This window comes from Rhynchophorus ferrugineus, unplaced genomic scaffold (assembly GCF_030347505.1).
Source record: "Rhynchophorus ferrugineus isolate W39M unplaced genomic scaffold, kcgeb_rfMv2 rfM5, whole genome shotgun sequence".
NCBI classification, from domain to species: Eukaryota; Metazoa; Arthropoda; class Insecta; order Coleoptera; family Curculionidae; genus Rhynchophorus; species Rhynchophorus ferrugineus.
The window spans coordinates 11,874,804-11,895,755 of NW_027472584.1; the positions used below are offsets into that span (position 1 = coordinate 11,874,804).

A 20,952-nucleotide genomic window follows, 5' to 3' on the forward strand; every position below is an offset into this window, starting at 1 on the left:
TATTATTTATAATTCAAACAATGGCAATTGCAATCCGTTAAAAGCTATAGCTTAATAATATTACCAACGTTATGTCGTTTAACATAGTTTATTTCTTGAACAGAAGCCAAATTATATTGCCGCAATTTGGTAGCCTTAGAATTTGAAAAAGTATTCTAGTGAAAAAAATAAAACCCGTATTAATTTAAGGTAATATTAAAGAAAAAAATCTGATACGGCAACAATGGACAGACCCGTCCCTTTTCGCAGTATTGAAATATTACATGTCCACCACCAACTACTTCGATATTTGATTCAAACATCTGACCATTCTGAGAAGGAAATAGAAAAGACGACTTTTATGTTGCCGCCAATATTATTCTTTAATAGCACTTGTGATGCAACACAAATACTGTTCACGGCTTAATTCTCAGAAAATGCAAGTCTATTGTTCGAAGGAATCAAAATCAGTGTACATGTAATTAGTTTTAGGAATAAAATACATTGAATGACTTTTCAAACAACAAAATGTTACTCTGTAAATTTGATTGAAGTTTTAGAGCTCAATTTTATTTAAAATATCAACCAATATAGGAAAACATTATGATTAATTTATCTGAACAAATTGAGAGTATTTACAAAAATGTATTTTTTTTGTTAATTGTATTTCTTACATGGAGACTGTTTTTCATTAAGTAATATCAAAAATGATGGTATATAAATAGTTGATTATAAACAACTCGTTAAAAATATGTCCTAACAGAAAACTCTATGCTCATTCATTGACTTCAAACATTGACATTCATTGACAAAGTCAACATTCAACTAAGTTCTTTCAACTAAGTTTAAATTTATCAATAAATATACTTTCTTGCAGAATTAGAGTGAATTAAAAAAAACTGTTTAAATATAACTATTTTAGATGCTTAAACAATTTAATAAATAATACGTTTATTATTAAAAAATCATAGAATATATTTTTATTTTTAGTTTCGAAATTTCATGTATAAAAATCAAATTGTTTTAGAATGTCTACACATCTTACACATGCAAATATTTTGAAAATTTTTATAAATATGTATCTTTTGCGCGAAATGGTGACTCTAAGAAAACAAGTAGAAAATTTAACGAATTATCATAAAGCTTATTTTCATTTAATTAAATCTTCTAAATATTTGAAAATCTGAAATGAAAACATCCATCTAATCTTATGTATGCACAAAGATGAAAAGGTACTTCAAATGTAATTTTTCCAGAACAAACTCACAATATTGTTTTATGTATCTTAGACCTTGATATTATTTACGTAAACTCAGAATTAATAAATTTAATTCATAAACCGACAAGACACTACATATTACCAGTTTCGCGTTTCATATTTTTGAAACTAAACCAATATTTATAAATGAATTAAGGCAAAAAAGGAGTAAATGAATCCAACTACGCAGTTCTGTCCCTAATCAGTATCGCTTCAATACAATTCAATTACTGAAATGAAGTCTCCCCTGGACGTAAAAAAGTTCAAATCAGAGTAATATAATCTAAATAGGTTTATTAAACCCTTTCAACTCAATTTATATTAAAAAGAATCGGTGTCATAAAATTAACAATGATAAAATTTAATTTGCTTAATTAGAACCACTACGAAAATATAACAGCGGCTAATTAATGTTGATTTTTATTGAAGCTTTGTATTAAAATTGACCATTTTACGTGATATTATCACTCAAGATAGATTTGAATATTTAAAATATTCAGTTATATTATAGTGTAGTTTTTTAAAAATTAATTAACTAACATGCTCCCTTTTATTTGCACAGCGATTGAAGGCTCTCAGTAAAATGCATCCTTACTGACTTCAACACGTAAAGTCAAATATAGGATAACTAAATCTCGCAGAGAGTCTTACGAAATGCCTTCGTCGATGAAAAGTGGACAGGCTGATGATATAAAAACAAATATATATAATCTAAAAACAATGGGATTATATAATAAAATATTTAACAAAAAATTGAACCGACTCCGAAAAAATAAATACGGAATTCACTAAAAATTAAAATGTAATTAAACTTATATTTTTAACACAAAAAAAAAGTTTTATAATAAAATATGTACATAATAATCGTTGTAATAACTAAATAAAACTAATCAAAAAACCTATCTACTACACGTATTTTATATTCTACTATACACTCAATTTTTCAATATACTCAATATTCTACAGTCAATTTGGCTTTATACCTACCTAAACCTATTTATCTATTTATAATATTATTTTAACTACTACCAACTAATCACTTTGAAGTCTGTGGCGAGCAACAAAACAAAATTTTATTATTATTTTTGTATTGTTTGGGCTCGGCACCGACTTCAAAATGATCAGATCTTGTAGCACTTAAAATAATATTGTAAATAGATAAATAGGTTTAGGTGGGTATTAAGCTAAATTGCGCATATATAGTCGAATATAAAATACGTCTAGTAGATAGATTAAATAAGTTTTTGTTTATTTTTATTTAGTTCTAACAACGATTATTATGCACATATTTTATTTGAAAACGTTTTTTTTGTGTTAAAAATCTAAGTTTGATTATTTTTTAATTTTTAATGAGTTCCTTATTTATTGTTTGAAGTCGGTTCAATTTTATTGATTTCCCCCCATTAACCCCAACAGATCCTGATTTGGTTCGAATGGGACCACCTCGGAAGTGCACTCTTTCGAATAAAAAAATAATTCCGAAAATCGGTTCATAATTGACGGAGAAATCGGCGAACATACATTTGAAAAAATATACAGCCGAACATAGAACCTTGTGCTTTTTCGAAGTCGGTTAAATATGGTGTATTCGTGAAGCTACAGCCAATTGTTTATATAATAATGTTTAGTATTATGAATATAATTTATATTTTAATATATCACAAATTTTTTATAATTATTTTTTTCGTATAGTCACCTTTCGTATTCTATATTTATACTTTTATACTATGATTTTATGACATATTAACATATTTGTATTGCGCTACTTTTGTGACCTATTATATTTTTATATATTTTTTATTTTTATATAATTTATAGTTTTGGATTTTTTGTTTACATTATCATTTTTAGTTAATATCATAACATTGTAAACAAAGTTACAATATTGGTCCTAAAAAACCAAGAAGCTCTTATAAATATAAACAAATTTTATTGTCATTATGTTATTTTCCTGTTAATTAAAATATATATATTGCATAGCACCAAACATTTTTGTAACTATATCATCATCAAAGCTCCGGAATTTACAATTTTGATATTTACTGATGAGCCAATAAAATATAAAAATAAGTTTTAGTTTTCCATTTTAACTCAAAGAAAAGGGCTGTCAAAAGACATACTGTTAGTTTAGAATGGTGAACATACTTTATATTTGAATTCCGTATTTTAATTACATTCCCGTACATTACATCTATTATAAAACGAATTTGAAATATCGATTAAACTTCTACTTAAATGTGGTTACCAAAATTTAGTTTCGTTTGAAATTAGTTTTCCGGACATTTTTCTCATATTGAACAATGTTAATGTGATTAACTTTAAAAATTTTTACTTAATTATATTCAGTAATGTTATTGTTGTTGTCAGTTGTCATCAATAGCAAAAAAGTTATAGAATACCGACATCCACTTATTGAGGCATTTTTACTAAATATATCTTACTTTACTCTATTAAGATAATGCGGAGATTTAAGGGGCTCAACCGTGTTTATAATATTAACGGATGAAGCAATAAGAAAAATACAGTGTAGCGTATAAAAATATAGCAAAACCAGAAATGTTGGTAGGAGCTTTTGCGGAGTACAATGGATAGATCAAACCACCTACCGAAAATTTTAAACAGATGGAATATGACATTAAAAGAATACGGAACGATAATGATTAAAAGTAAAAGTAAAGTTATAGTGATGAGAGAGTCAGAGGAATAAATATCCAAATTAAAGATGTAAAAATAGAACAACTGAATACATTTAAGTATGTGGGTATAGAAATTGAAGCTAATGGAAGCCAGGAGAAGGAAATGAATGGCAGAACTGAAAAACCTATATATTTCTACTTGGTTATAAATAGCAAATTCACTAACAATAAAGAAATATCAAGTAAAAAGAAAATGGAGCATACAGACAGACATTAACATTTAAATGTGAGACATGGATATTGTCAAGCAGGAATAAAAGTAAGATGCAAGCAGTATAAATGAAAGATCTCAAAAGGGCCAGGACTATAACAAAGATGGACAGGACGAGAAGTAAAGGAATAAGAAAATACCTCAATACTGAATCAATGAAAGAGTACATAGAAAAGAGGATAAACAAGAAAACTGAATCTTTACATTTAGCAAGAGAAAACACTAAAAACTAAATATAATTCAATACTATAATTTGCTTAACAACGTTTATACGTTTTTCAGTGATCTTAACTTTGATTAAACTTTGTTTGAAACGAATGGTACTATTCAAATACAAGAATAATATACATACACACATACATATATATATATATATATATATATATATATATATATATTTGGTCACAATTCTGCAAAGTTTTGTGTCCCTCTTTATATTTATTTAGTATATCAGATTAGAAATGTTTGTCAAATATAGCTAAACATAAAATCTAAAACGTATATATACATTTCGATACATATAAACATTATAACGCGTAAATAAATAATTATACAATTCACAAAATATATTTCAACAATTTTCTCTTGGTGCTAAAAAGGAATGGGTAATATGATCTCCCAATTTGGAAAGTTAAATAATGTGCGTGTAAAACGGAAAACATGTTAAGTGTTCGGAAACCGATGTCAATATTAATGTTAAGGGCCCCAATGTCTCCATTTTATTTTTAAATGAAATTAGGTCTCGAAATACTCGAGATGAAAATGTACTTGGAGGAAATTACTTTACGGGGAAACGAAAATTTTGGAATAATAAACGTTAAAAAAGGTAAAATAATAGCAAATGTATCATATATATGTAATTTGAAATGAACATGATGTTTATATAAATTAGTGTTAAATAAATTACCTTGGTTCACTTGAAAAGTTTAATCATTCTAAATACAACAAGAAATAGAAACAATGATACGAGTCATTAAAAAGCGAGCATAGATAATATTTAATATAATTATAATCTGCTAAAATAGTATTTAAAAGTAAATATTCTGACAATGATATTAAGCATAATTTTTTTATAACATCTTTATTAGATACGCTTACTACAATCTTAATTTACAATTAATTTATTACTACTTTTCCTATGTACTTGGATTAATTAACAAGCAAGACGGGTGCATCTCATTAAGCATAAATAAACAAAAAAATACATTAAAACCTACATTCAAGGCGAATTAGGAAATATATTGTTAATTCGTTTGTACAGAAATGTTTATCATATTACCATTTTTAATTCTAACTTAGTATTAAGTTGTTTATGTTATGTCTAATATATTTTGCAACATATCGTTACGAAAAAATGTCCCAAGTACTTAAATACTTTATAATTTAATATTTTTAAGTATACTCGGTTTTCATTTTAAATAAAAGTATTGCTGTGATACCAATGTTAACAATGTAACTTTTTCAGTTAATTTTTAATAACAACAAACAGTTAATATTAAAATTAAAAAATTAAATAATTTGAAATACTTAAAATCGCTTATATAAAGCAATGAAATTTTAAGGAAATGTGTGACTATTTTCTTCATCGCGTTAATCAAAGTGTTATTTTTTTATATATACTTTAAAGTCTCCTTTTACCAACTATGGGTTTATCTGGACTGGGCCTAAAGTTTAACGTGGGCTCCGAACCACGGTCCTCAGCATTAAGCCTACCGACTGACGAGTGACCAACTTTAGAAATCATCCCAGAAGACGTCCGGTCTTACCCAGCCTGGTTACTGGCGTGACTGGGGTCATTTTCCTTGTCGGATTTTACACTCTTGCCAAGAACATTCACAAATTTTAAACAATCACAAACATAAATTTACGACCATGCCCCAGGATTCGAATCCGCGACTATCGCAACAGTAGGAGGACCGTCCCATCGCCTCTACCAATGCGCCACCAAATCGGCTCAAAGTGTTATTAATCCAGAAACGTTTATAACTTTCTATATTCTTGTAGACATTTGTTGATCAGATATATGTTAGTATTACTTCTTCCGACTACTTACAACGACGACTGTTCATAGCATCTTATATAAAAAACATGGAAATTTCGAGAAAGGAAACTCATTTCTAGTGGACCAAAGGCTGGATGACCCTGCAACTTTCTGGCGACTCTCTAAAAACCTCGTGGGGTAGGCGCAAAACGTCATACCCCCTCTAAAGTCAGCGGAGACAGGAACTTTCGCTGTCACCGACCACGAAAAGGCCGAGCTCCTCGCAAAAACCTATAAGGCCCAAATGGAACACCTCCTTCCTGCTACAAATACAAACGCTGATGAGAACGACGAAATTATTAGGAATGCCAACTCCGTTCGATCTCAAGTTCCTCCGAGATATCTTTTAAACCATCTAGTCACTCCTAAAATACTCACGAAAATGACTAGCTAGACTAGAAAAAGATTCGGAACAAGAAGGTCCCGAGTTTCGATAATATTTCGATAGCCCAACTCAAAAATCTTCCCTACAAGCAGCTCGCCGAACTAAGTAATATCATCAACGCCATTCTGAGGCTGCAACACTTTCCATCCACATGGAAACATGCATTCATCGCAGTTACCCCCAAAAAAGGAGCTAAGTCATCACCTTCTGACTACAGACCTATCAACCTTCCATTATCAAGTTCCATTTCCAAGCTTGCTGAAAGAGCAATTCTTTATGCTCTTGATGATTTTACGAAAACAAACAATATCATTCCAGATGAGCAATTCGGGTTCCGCGCCAAATACTCAGCCGTTCATCAGGTCCATCCAGCAAAAATCAACTGTGTTTTTAACCGACGTGAAAGACTTGGAGCAGTCTTCTTGGACTTAACCAAAGCCTTTGACAAGGTTTGGCACGAAGGCTCAGTGGCGAAATGCATCCGATTAGGTTTACCTCATGACCTAACATCTCTTATCAAATCATTTCTGTCAGGACGATCGTTCCAGGTGAAGATTAAAGATCCAGGAGTTCCACAAGGCTCCCCCCTGACACCCGCTCTATTTAATATTTTTCTTTCAGATATCCCTAGGAGACCACAAGTTGAGGCAGTTTTTTACTTTTTTGCTTCTTCAAGAGTAGTACCGTACATCCGAAGCAGACTCCAAAAACAACTCGATGAGACGGTCCAGTGGTTACATTTCTGGAGGTTGCAGGTCAACCCGTAGAAAAGCCAGGCCATCTTCTTCCACAAGAAGCGTTTTCACAGAGCATTTTGCATCTTAAAATCGAGAACGCCGAAATCCCATGGTCAGAAGAAGCCACCTATCTCGGTCTTGTTTTTGATTGCAAGTTTAGGTGGAATTCCCACATTCAAAGGTCCCTCCATAAAGGTCAAGGTATTGTTAATTTGCTGTTCCCGCTTATCAATCGGGCCAGCAGGCGTCCTCCCTCTATAAAATCAAGTCAAATCTCAGTCGTTCTATAGGACTCCAGTGTCTATCTAAAATACGTCTCACCTAGCCAGGTCTCAACGTCTTCAAGTCTTTCAAAACAAAATTCTCAGGAGAATAATCATTGCCCCCTGGTTCGTCAAGAACAATCAAATTCATAGAGAAACAGATGTCTCCCAAGTTCACGATTTTATATCCGAGGCCGATATTTTAGGCCAATAACTCATTCGGCTCTTCGTGACCTTATTCTATCACAGCTGACATTTCCCCGTCGTGCTCTAACTCCAAATTGTCTCGACCTTCGGCGAGTGATTAACTCATGTACCGCAAGCTGCGTGGTGTGATAACGACGCCACCTTGCCTGGCCGTTGTGCCTCTTAACGGTGTTACCGGTTACGGGCACCTTCCTTACTAAGAGTAAGAAGTATCAGTTAGGGTCATTGGATCAGCTGATAGGGTGGGGTATAGTGGGTAGCCCAGAGGCAGTTTCCACATAACCAGTCCAACTCGCTCATTCCTGCGGGTCGGCCCGACCAGGTATCCGTAACAGGATTCTCCTACCCGGTTCCCGGCAAAAAAATAATATATATATAAAATATCGATTTCGGCACAAATGCTGGGAGGACTTAGTTAACATTTCATTCAAAAATATATGTACAAACCACTGTAATCTGCAATTTCGGATTCCAAATAGAATAACATCTAAATAAAACATCCAAATAGAATAACGTCCCTTAAGATATACTTCAAGCTTACAAGTACCAGCTAGATCGTAAGATCTTAGTCTTGATTATAATTATTTCTCTTCTTTCACACGAACTATTCTAGAGAGATGAACATTCCAAGAAATAAAAAAAGGGCCCCGAAAACCGATTAGATTTATTACTCTAATTATGGATGCCACTTTCCTCTCCTCTGTTACTGATTTAAAGTATTGAACACTTTCATCCGGTATATAGTTTAGAACATGCAATATTGAAAGTGAGTGTTGAATTTATAACATATAGTTTACAGTTAACATATCGATGAAGTCGAGAAAGACAAAGTTCATATAATTCTTAAAGTTTTAAAATCTTTAAGGTAAATGGTGAAGGCGACAATGTAAATAATTTATCCATGTCGCATTCACCATTTTCTTTAAAAATTCTTAATAATACCGGGATAATGTTAGCATTTGTTAAATGAATATGTTTTCAAATTTTGACTATATTAGCAACAAAAATTATGTCGATTGTTCAAAATATAACCATCAGACATCCCCATAAATGTTGATACTTGTAAAACGAATTCAACAAAATATTTTTTTTTAATTCTAGATTGCGAACTTATAAGATGAACATTTTGAAAAAAAAAAATTCTACATTATAGAGGATTCGATACCCTGATGGATAAGTGGAATTGACTTTAATAATAACAGTTTCTACTATTTTCTAATAGTTACTACCTAAAACAAAAAGTAGAATGAATTGATAGTTCTAAAAAATTATTTTAGATTTATAATTTCAATTTAATTATGCGTTAAAAATACAAATCCTAATCTTAACAATTAATGGTCATCAAAAATAAATATAAATAAGAGTTGTTAATTGCGATTTTTCCAACTGTTTCATTAAATTTTTAATTTGATATGTATTGCAGCTAACGTAATATAACAAATGTAAATATATATATATATATATATATATATATATATATATATATATATATTTATGCAAACTATATACAAAAACTATTTTACAAAAGAAACATAATTGATTTAATTATGATCAAATTGACAAGTGGGCGATCACTAGTTTTAAATAAATTTATTAAAAATATATCAATGGCATCTGTTCAAAACTGTCATTTACAGTGATTCAAACCATCAATTGTCGAATGAATGAATGCTGGAATTAGCTTCTGCATGGAAAAAACGATAAGGCTCAAAAAGACATGAATTAAAACCACATAGCGGGAATATTATGATATCTTATGAAGAATGTTCAGTGGCGTTCTGGTTCATAATGAGTTGATGTGATGATGATGAAGAAGAATTTCTAACGATAATAATAAATATCTCTTCATCAAGATAACAACACATTTGGAAACGAACGTAGTTTGAAAGTGCACCTTTTAGCAACCTCCCTATGATTATATAGCATTGTGAGGAAGATCATCCAGAATCAGAGATAATTGTTTTATCCCCCGATAATCTGGTATTCCAACGAATAATACCGCTATCCTTTAAAGATAAAACATCGATATTTATAAAATGAGACGAAATAAAAAATTTAATCCGAATTCTTGTAAACTACAAAACAGCCAAGTCGAAGACTTATTTCTAATTAAAGCTAATTGGCCTAGATATTGAATCATCGTTTATAAAGAAAACGACGGCAAAACTACACTCGGGGAAGAAGAAGTATAATTATGGAATTATTGTTCATAAAAGAAGTTTTAAAATTCAAAAGAAATGAATAGATATCGAGACTTAGAAAATTGAAACAGTCAATCGAAAACAGTCCTACTAATTGCCAAGATAGATACAGATATATATATATATATATATATATATATATATATATATATATATATATATATATATATATATATATATATATATATATACATGAATACAGTCAAAAGTAATTTACTATTTATCAATGTTATATATCAAATATAACTCTGTTGCATTAATTAATTATATTGAAAATTAAGAGTTCTCAAAGGCTGCTATATTAATGACATTGTTTTTTGCAATTAGATTACACACAAAATATAAAACCATATATATACATATAAGCACATAAACTGGGCACATCATCCTCAGGATACGTTACTTCACAACTATCTCCGGATTATATTTGACTGTTCCGGCGCATGCGTATATTGAGCTACATTTAATTTTAAAATAGAGAATAATCCGAGTTTGGCGCATGCGTACATACAGCTTTATTTACTTAAATTTTTTTATCGTGACTATTAGATTTAATGTCGAATATATATACTGATTAAAACGAAATAATAAAAATAATTTCTATATGCCTTTCTATTTTTATAAAAACACCATATTAATATAATAATACCCATATCGTTTAAAGATAAAACATCGATCTTTATAAAATGAGACAAAATAAAAAATTTAATCTGAATTCTTGTAAACTACAAAATAGCCAAATCGAAGACTTATTTCTAATTAAGGCTAATTGGTCTAGATATTGAATCATCGTTTATAAAAGAAACGACGGCAAAACTACACTCGGGGAAGTAGCTTCCTTGATTTATTAACATCGGTATTCTGTCAAAATATAATCCGGCAATGACAAAAAAAAGTTACTACTTTATTTCGTTTAGCCCGCTACCAATTACCCAAATTAAATTTTCTGTGGTCTCGCTAAAAAAAGCAAATCAGAATAATGTAGCCTGAATGAGATTATTAAAGTGTTCCACAAAATTAGCGCCCCATTCATCAAATTAAATAAAGTCTATTTCGTTTAATTCCATTCAAAATCAGGACAGTAAAAAGGGCGAATTTATTTCTTTCGGGGCGTAAAAATGTTAATTGTTTTAAACTGCGATTTTATAGCGAAATGTAAAATAAAACGTAGAAGATTGAAATCGGTTTTGCATACATTTTAATCCTTTCCATTCTGTTGTCAAGTTATAGCACGAATTATTGGTCTCGTAGAGTACTCGTGTTTACTTTAACCTTTATATTTTACTATTTTTCTAACTCTGTAACACGTTATTATGAAATATGCTTATTCAGGTGAAAAGGTCTGAATAAATTACATCAGAAATAGACATATATTCTGATATACAATTAAAAAACAATCTGCCTAGTTAAATAACAAAAGAATAACGAATAACGAAAAGAATAACTAAATTTTTATTTAGCTCAAATACATGTTAAATTTACATGTCATTAGTCTTAAAATTTGTTCTCTATCTATAGCAGCATATTAGTGCAATATAATTTCGGGTAAATTTCGTCAGTATTATGTTTTTCTATGCGAATTTATTCTTATAAATTACAAACACTAATAAATTATATATGTGCTGTTTTGATCAATAAACTTGTACCACCATAATCTCGTTACTATAGATTAAGATTTTGGCGAAAAACTAAACACATTTTTTCACAATGTCTTAGCGATTTTCTACTAATTCTAGTCATTTTTAAGTGACTACTGTAATCTCATTAGATGTTGATAGTAGAAAATTGAATTAATGGTTTGGTGATGAAAATTTGAAGGAAACCCACCAAATACTTAGCGTCATCAACGTTGGTACCAATTCAGGATTTGCAGCCGTTTGTGAAGTTTCTATGGGTTAGCATCACAATTTTTTCCACTTTTCATCAGTCACAATAATTTGTTAACAAAATGGATTGTTTTTTTTTGTTTCAGCAGCAATACACAAATAAATGCCCATTTAATGATTCACTGATAATTCATGTGGAACCCAAGTATCGCGCCCTTTTTGATCTCCCGTCTTACGAAAATAGTTAAAAACTGTTTCATTGTCGATGTTTAGTTCAGTCGCAATGCCCCGAGATGAAAATTGTATTCCACATAGACCAAGCATATATTCTTGAATAGAGCCTGCTTATTTTTGAACATCTTTATTAAAACGGAAGCCAAACTATGTGGTAACGATAGGAACAAGTAATAAACGGAAGGGACAATGTCTGGTGAATATAGCTGATGGAATAACACTTCCCACTTAATTGTTTTCATGTTGGTACGTTTATCGATTTCATGTTGTAATTTTATTTGTGTTTGCAATATCTATCGCGTTTATGCTTATAATACGACTTTATTTAAACTAACGCTGGGAAGAATCAACTGAAAATAGTCGGTAGTCGCATAACAAACAAACCAGTCGATAATCAAAAAAGTAATCGACTAAAAATAGTAATTACTATTTCAGTCAAATATACGCTTCAAGCGTTTTCTACAATCAAATTAATTTTGAGAGAAAAGAGATCACTTTATTTTAAATAATTTTAAATGATCCCTAATCTATTTTATCGTATTTTTGATATAATATAATTGGTTTATTTCTATTTCATTAAAATGTCTGCTTACAAATATTTTGCTGGATTCTATTACATCTCAAAGATCAGTGTCATTTTGAATTATGTAAAATTATTTTTATATTTTATATTTGATTTGATTGTAAAGTATCTCAATATTCTCTCAAATATTTTATCGTATTTTCTCAATCAATCTTTTCTAACTATTTAACTATCGCACCCTTTTTAAATAAAATAATAGTTTTATTTATCGTTAATCAGGAATAATTATGGAATTATTGTTCATAAAAGAAGTTTTAAAATTCAAAAGATTTGAATAAACATCGAGACTTGAATTGAAATAGAGAGAAAATTGAAATAGTCAATCGAAAAGAGTCCTACTAATTGTCAAGATAGATACAGAGATATATATATATATATATATATATATATATATATATATATATATATATATATATATACACCACATGAATACAGTCAAAAGTAATTTACTATTTATCAATGTTATATATCAAATATAACTCTGTTGCATTAATTAGTTATATTGAAAATTAAGAGTTCTCAAAGGCTGCTATATTAATGACATTGTTTTTTGCAATTAGATTACAATCAAAACATAAAACCATATACTTACATATAAGCACATAAATTGGGCACATCATCCTCAGGATACGTTACTTCACAACTGTCTCCGGATTATATGACTATTCTGGCGCATGCGCATATTAAGCTCCATTTAATTTTAAAATAGAGATTAATCCGAGTTTGACGCATGCGTACATACAGCTTTATTTACTTACATTTTTTTATCGTGATTATTAGATTTAATGTCGAATATATATACTGAATAAAACGAAATAATAAAAATAATTTTTATATGCCTTTCTATTTTTATAAAAACACCATATTAAAATTAATTTACATATTTGAACAATTAACAAGAACTTCAAGAACCATATAAATACACATAACATAAAAAAAAACAAAATCGTTAAGATTAAACACAGGCAATATAGTTAAAACCAAACGAAAAAGCCACCACTATATATGAAAGCAGTGAAATTCTCCTAAAAATCTCCAAATATGATCAACTATGATCGCTACTACTCTTGATCCATAAATCCCATTAAAGAATTGACTACCTCCAGCTTTCAATTAACATATTGTACATTTACTAGCCTAAAATAAATGGATTTGGAATAAATGGATGGGACTTTTAAGCTGACAGAAATGTCATTCAATACATCATTATTTTCACAAAACAATAATTTATTTACTTATACTCTTATATAATAATGCATTGTATTTTCCGTGTCATTAGAACATAGGGGTGTCAAATTTAATTACTTCATAGTATCACTGTTTTTACATCTTAGTAAAATGCTGTCTAATTTCTTCTTCTCTGATTCTCTGAATTTCACATTCTTCGACTTTTACTCTCAACAAATTCTAGCTACATCTTAGCTATAAAATAAAATTTAAATCATTACTAAAACATATTATGTTTAAAATAAATGTCTCATTATTACCAGTTACTACAATTTTAGCTATTATTCTTGATGGACAAATCTCATTAATGACTTGACTACTTCCCACACAACAAGAATAATTTTCTTCTTTGTTCTTGTTATCATTAAATTTTGGCATATGTTGATACCTATTAGATGTCGTTAAAAATGATGTGTTAATAAATTTGGCAGCTAACATTCCCACTATAAATAAAATTGATGCTGTTTGGATTTTATAACATCTAAATATTTAACCTTACATTATGCACTTACCCTTGTTCTTCCATATTTTAAAACCAATGTATGTTAGACCACTCAGAATAACACAACAATTTAATTATAATTACTATAGGATTATTAATGTCACACAAAATGTAAATATTCTAGATTCTTTTGTTGTTTTGACTTGATCAAGTGTACCGATTGACTCGAAAAGAACGTATCGCCATTAGAAAAACAAGGCAATATAATTTGATCATTGGTTTATTCTATTCAGGAGAGTGCGCATGCGCCAAATCCGAAGATACTTGTGAAGTAACGTATCCTATCATTTTCAAGGTTCAGGCTAGGACGGCAAAGCCAGAACGTTAAATACTAGTCAGTATAAACCTAGTCCTAATATCGTATTTCAGTCGACTGAAGTAATCGACTAGTCGCAAAAACAATCGAATGTAATAGTCATGATTGAAACTAGTCGATCAAAAGTAGTCGATTGGAACAGTCGATAGTAAAAAGTAGCCAATTATTAAATAGTCATTAATACATTACTAAACGTTTTCAATCGATAGTTCCCAACGCTAATTAATCACAATTTTTGAGAAAGATTTCCCATAATTGGCTCATAATTCGACATATTTCCAGTTGATATATTAACATATGATTTAAATCTGACGGAATAACACTTAACAAAGTGTATAACACGATAACACAGCCTTGACATGAATATAATAAGAAGTAACCACGTGTCATATGGTATAAGTTACGCCATATATTTCAAATAAATTAATAGTCCGTATATTGTGATTTTCAACCAATCCTCTTATGTTATACTATTAAAATAAAATATTAAGATAATGAATACTCAGATAACTTCAGATCTCTCTGATATTGTCTTAATAAGAAATCATATTAGACAAATATGCCAATGTTTATGGAAAATGATTTAAAAGGAACTTAAATGAAGACATTTCAACTGGGTGATAAATTAAGGTGTTTTTAGATGCGCTCTTATTCGTTTTTAATACCAAATAATCATAAAAACAAATTAATTCCCATTAATTAGGTTTCATATGAGAGTTGAAAAAATGTCTCAAAAATATTTAATAGGATTGTTTTCAATTCAAGTTTTATTTTTATTCCCCTAATATTTCATAAATAAACAGTCAGTACCCACTGTAGTCAAACATGCCTCAGTATCATGAGACCTTGCTATACAGATGATAACGGCAGCTTATTTTTCAATTTTACACCGTAATAGTTTTTCGATTAAGCTGGAAAATAATTCAAATAATACCATAAATAACGTTTTCTAGTTACCTTGAATCAGGATTTTAGCGAATCCGGACTTATACTACTTGCAGATTAAAGATGATGTATTAGTTTTTACCATCCGTTTTTAAATAAATCGTAAAATATTTAACAATACAATAATTAAAAACAAATATTTAAGATAATTTATGTTATACACTCTTATAACTTTATAAAAGAAGATACAATAACAGATTAACGACTAATCAGATCTTAACAGCAATAAATAATTAATAAAGACAACAGAAAAACTGGATGATCATTTGAAAATAACAAGAACTGAAATATTAAAATATACTAAATATTTGTAATATCGAACAAAATCAATACAGACGGTAACTTAAAGACAAATCCAATCAATAACAATAATCCAATAAGTTTTTAAAACCAGTTTTGCTTTTGTTGTATCTGATGCTATACTAAACATATTTGCATATTTATTAATAAGCTATTATTACTCTATTATATAACGGTATCAACTTTCATTGCTTTTTAGACCGGTTTTTCGAAATCCTGTTTCTATAGCAAACAAATATTTACTAATAATAAAGTATATCTTGGTAATATCTTCATCAACATGTAAAGCTATGAGAAACTTAGATACAATGAAGAATAACCTGAAATATCCTCTAAATACGAGGGCAGTTTGATAAGTCAGTGGCTTTTTAAATGATATATATTTTTTACAACACAAAAGCGTTGTTTCTCAACATAATGTCCTAAGGCATTAAATATATTTAGCCTGTCATTTTTCCGATTTCTTTATTTCTTCTAAATAATAGGCTCTCAATGCCCTCAAAATAGACGTTTATTTCAGTGATAACCTGGGCATTCGACTCAATCATTGAATGTTTAACCACTGAAATTAGTGGTGCAGGATCCCCATACCATTTATCAAAAGAAATCAGAAACCAATACATGAAAATTACTTTTTTCCATTTATGGCGCACCTTGCATAATAGATTGTAATTGCAAGTGTAGCAATGATGCATTTAAAATTACTGCGCGGGAAATAAACAAAGTCACTGATTTGTCAGACTGCCCTCGTACTTCAAAAATATATTAAAGTCCTTCCGCCTCAGCTATCTACAGATAAATAAATAAATGAAAATTACCAATTTCGTAAATTCTCTGTTTCAAATGGATTCATCCCATCAAAAATCAACTGTTCAGGAAATGAAACAAATAATGCGAGAAATTAATCTTAAAAAAAGCAATGATTTATGATCTATAATATCTGAACAAATTTTACAAGAACTCTCAGAAGGATATTATGTAATGTTACAAATAAATTGCTTTCTTATCAACTGGAAAATTTAAACCATCCAAAGAAAAAAACTGGAAGATATTATTTCTTATCGATCTGATCAGATTATTACCTTAGATCTGCAAAATATATTTAAAGGCCTGATGAGAGTCTCCAGAAAAATATTTTGGGCTTCGTAAGAAGCATGGAACTATTAGAATAGATATACAAGACTGGTAATTCAAATAAATCAAAACTTAATAGATTGACTGAAAAGTCTCGGGCCTAAAACATAGATGGCGCTAGTTTTATAGCATTCACTGCTTTTTCAGTTAGCACTAACATCCAAAAGAAAGCTATTAAAAGTTCATGATATTCTACTCATAAGTTATGAGTTATTGTGTTAAGAGTGACACTACTTTTGTTATTTTTAAAACAATGGATCAAAAACAATTTCATTTTTTAACTTCACACTGCTTCTTGATGGAAAAAATGCCGTTCAAGCGAAACAATGGCTTGAAAAGTGTTATAAGGACTCCGCTTCCTCAGAAAAAACAATAAAACGTTGGTTTGCTGACTTCAAACGTGGTCGTAGAGACATCGATAATGCAGAACCCAGTGAACGTCCAAATGAGGTGGTAACACCAGAAAACATAAAAAAAAATCCACAAAATCGTTTCGAATGAAAAATAAAGTTGCGTGAGTTAGCTAACATCGTAAAGATATCAAAAAAACGTTTTATATCGCATGAGCATTAGACTATGATAAAGCTCTGTTCACAGTGGGTGGGGTGTTTGCTGACTGTTGATCAAAAACAAGAAAGTGTTGACAATTCTGAGCACAGTTTGACCATTAAAACCTAACCATTTAAACCTGACCATTTAAAGCTAACAAACCGGAATTTTTGCGTCGATGTGCGACAATGGATAAAACATGGATCAATCACTTCACTCCGGAATCAAAACGATGGTCATCTTAGTTGTCAGCAACTAGTTACAGGCTTATTTTGATGCAAAAGATCAATCGTTCTACACAAGTGGTATTGAAATGTTAGAGCGGCGCTGGAATGACTGTGTGGCTCTTGATGGAGATTAAAGCAAATTTTGAACAAAAAAAAAACTTTTTCTTTGTTATGGCCGGGATATTTCAGCCCATATATTATATGCTAAAAGGGGTTTCTGCTAGATTCTCCAATATATACCACTTTTTCTTTAAACTGTCATCAGATTTCATGTTGAACTAAAGAGCTGATGAACACACCGAACTGCAGGCTATATATTCAAGAAGTACAATGGGACAACGTAATACTGACCATAAAAATTATTATTGCGGCAACATATGCTGCTGGCATCGAAACGATCATAAAATATTCAACAAAAAAATACCACTGTAAATCATAATAAAATAAAATAGAGCTAAAAACGAGCCATGAAGACCATGCGCACTATTGAGTATTAACAGTTGTTTTCGCAAGGGAGAGGATGTTAAATATCTTGACTTGGAATATGCACATATTGCACACAACACAAAAAACAGTTGTCCGAATTGAATGACTTTATTTGCCACTTAAATCATGCGAAAAACATTCATCTTCTAATATGACCCAAAGGCGTTAAGAAACCGATTGAAATGAAAGACCAAAACTGGGTGACCAAGAACATCAAGAACAGTAGTAAATGAAAGAATGTTGTTTGTAGTCACTCTAACATTTCAATTCAAAAGCCCACAAGTGCTTTAACTATGCATAAATTACACCTTTGCACAAAGCCCTAGTACCTCTACAAAATGTCATTAGTACATGAATCAAAGCTTTAGTATGTCAGCAAGAAGTTTGACTTTATAAACAAAACAATTTTCAGTGCTTTAAAATGTTGTAAATATAAACTTTCTTTTGAGACACTTTGTAGTTTATTACAGTATCACACCATGCAAAAATCCAAACAAATACAACAATTACAAACTTAAAATACCTACAATTTCTACTACCATTGTATGTAGAGCGGGTAATTACAATAGAACATCGTCATACATATCTTTTATCAAATACAGTTAAATTGTTTATCACGTGAATATTTGCAAAAGTACACACACAATACAAATAAATCACAATATAGATAATTTTCAAGGCGATGTGAGTAAGTACATTTATCTAAAACAAGTATATTGGGTAGCATCTAACTTAATTATAAAACCATAATAGAAAACGAAACCATTGTTTGGCTATCGTGTGTCCAACAATGACATCTGTTCTATTATGAAAAATTCCCCAGAGTAGATTATAACTAATCTGTATATACAACTCATTGGTATTTCATGGAATTTTCATATAATTATCAAATTAACACCTGCTTAAATATAATAACAAACTTAAAATCGAAAATAGAGAACAAAAGCATTGTTTTGTTATACAGTTTTTTTGTTCATCCAGAACTGATTCCATTCTATGTCAAAATGAATTTACTCTCTATTGAAAATAAAAAATAAATGGAGAGACAAAAAGTGACAACGTAAATTACGGACGAGCCAGTTATGTTTCAATTTTTTTATTGGTGAAAATGAAGTGTTGGAGCTGCATTTTACAGCAACAGAATTACTGATTTAAACTGTAAAAAGTTATAATTCTTGATAAATATAATATTTACGTTAGCAAACATAATTACTATTAATATTTATGATACCGGGCATACAGGTATAGATAAAATGTTAAAAATATATTGTTGATACTTGTTACTTAATATATAATGAAGTATTCTAATAAAAAATTATTGAAAAAAGTTTCAATTTATAGAGAAACAGGTAAAACAATTATAAAATTAAACAACAATCAAGTATGCCTTTGGTTATATTTTCCTGTCAAATAACTACAATAATATGTCCAAGACTTGGAATATCAAGTTATTTCTTTAGCTACCTTTCTAACATATTGTAAAATACGTTCTATCATTTTCAGTAAATAAGTGTTATTACCTAAAGGGTTCAAACTTTTCCAGAAAGATTTTCTTTGCAATATAATTTTTCTGCTGCTACATATTTTCTTGTTTTTATAAATGTTTGTGTCAAAGCTGATTTTACATAATAATAACACTTGTACTATAAATAACATAGCTAAAAGAAATCTAAAAATCCTATATCTCTATCTAATCTATATTATCAAATAAATATTTAAAAAAATACTTAGAACCTGAGATATAAACTGAAACCCTAGTGTAGCGAAAAGTACTGGAAAATATGGAACAAAACAATTGTATAATTCAGGTGGTAATAGAGAACTGACTCCATATTACGTCAAAATCAATTTAGTTTCAGTGAGAAACAAAAACTAAACGTGGCGTAAAACGAATTGAGGAGGAACAGTTTTATTTCTCTTTTTATTGAGGAAAATGGAGCTGCATTTTCAGCAAAAAATATCGTCCACTTAAAACGCGGCAAGATATACTCCTCGATAAAGAAAATTTTTCTTTTATGAAAAATTTCCCCAGCACGGATTATAATTACTAAGAATATTTATATAGCTCATTAGTTTACCGTAAAATTCTAACATAATGAAGGCGTTTAGCTGAAATTTCTTGAAATTAATACTTGCTTAATTACTGCAATTTAATCTTTTTTAAATAAGAATTTATTCTCTATTACTTTGTTAATTACAAGCTAAATGAATATAAGTAACAAACTAATATATATATATATATATATATATATATATATATATATATATATGAAACTCGATATGGATGATATGAGATATAACTATGCTTCATGTGTGAAGTTTTGTAAAGGCTGTTATAGATTGAGGCCAAGTAATCTGAAGTAATATCAGGGAGATGCGACTAACACGACCTGAATATCGTTCCTTCATTAATTCTAGTTATGGTATGTTCGCTAGAACAAGATTAAAATAGTTTCGGTATTCTGGTTTATACGGCATATAAAATATCCCACTAATATTTCATCATAAATCTTATATTAAAAAATAGACACTAGAAATAGAAAAACAAAAATCTATCTCATGAAATACAGTACCAAAAAATAGTAGAAAACTGTAAATTAAAAGGTATTAAAAAGTAAAAAAAATTGGTCCTAAAAATAGTATCG

At 29.6% G+C, this 20,952-nt stretch overlaps 1 protein-coding gene and 1 long non-coding RNA gene across 3 annotated transcripts in view; both read right to left on the reverse strand.

Annotated features, from left to right (window-relative positions):
• Sdc (Syndecan) overlaps positions 1 to 20,952 on the reverse strand; it is a 144,806-nt gene that overhangs the window by 20,765 nt on the left and 103,089 nt on the right. The gene's annotated exons all lie outside the window — the stretch shown is intronic.
• Positions 13,828 to 14,248, reverse strand: LOC143196946 (uncharacterized). The gene is made up of 2 exons (XR_013005891.1): positions 14,109 to 14,248; positions 13,828 to 14,043 (listed from the first exon to the last, which is right to left on the reverse strand). It is a non-coding gene; the product is annotated as an uncharacterized LOC143196946 (long non-coding RNA).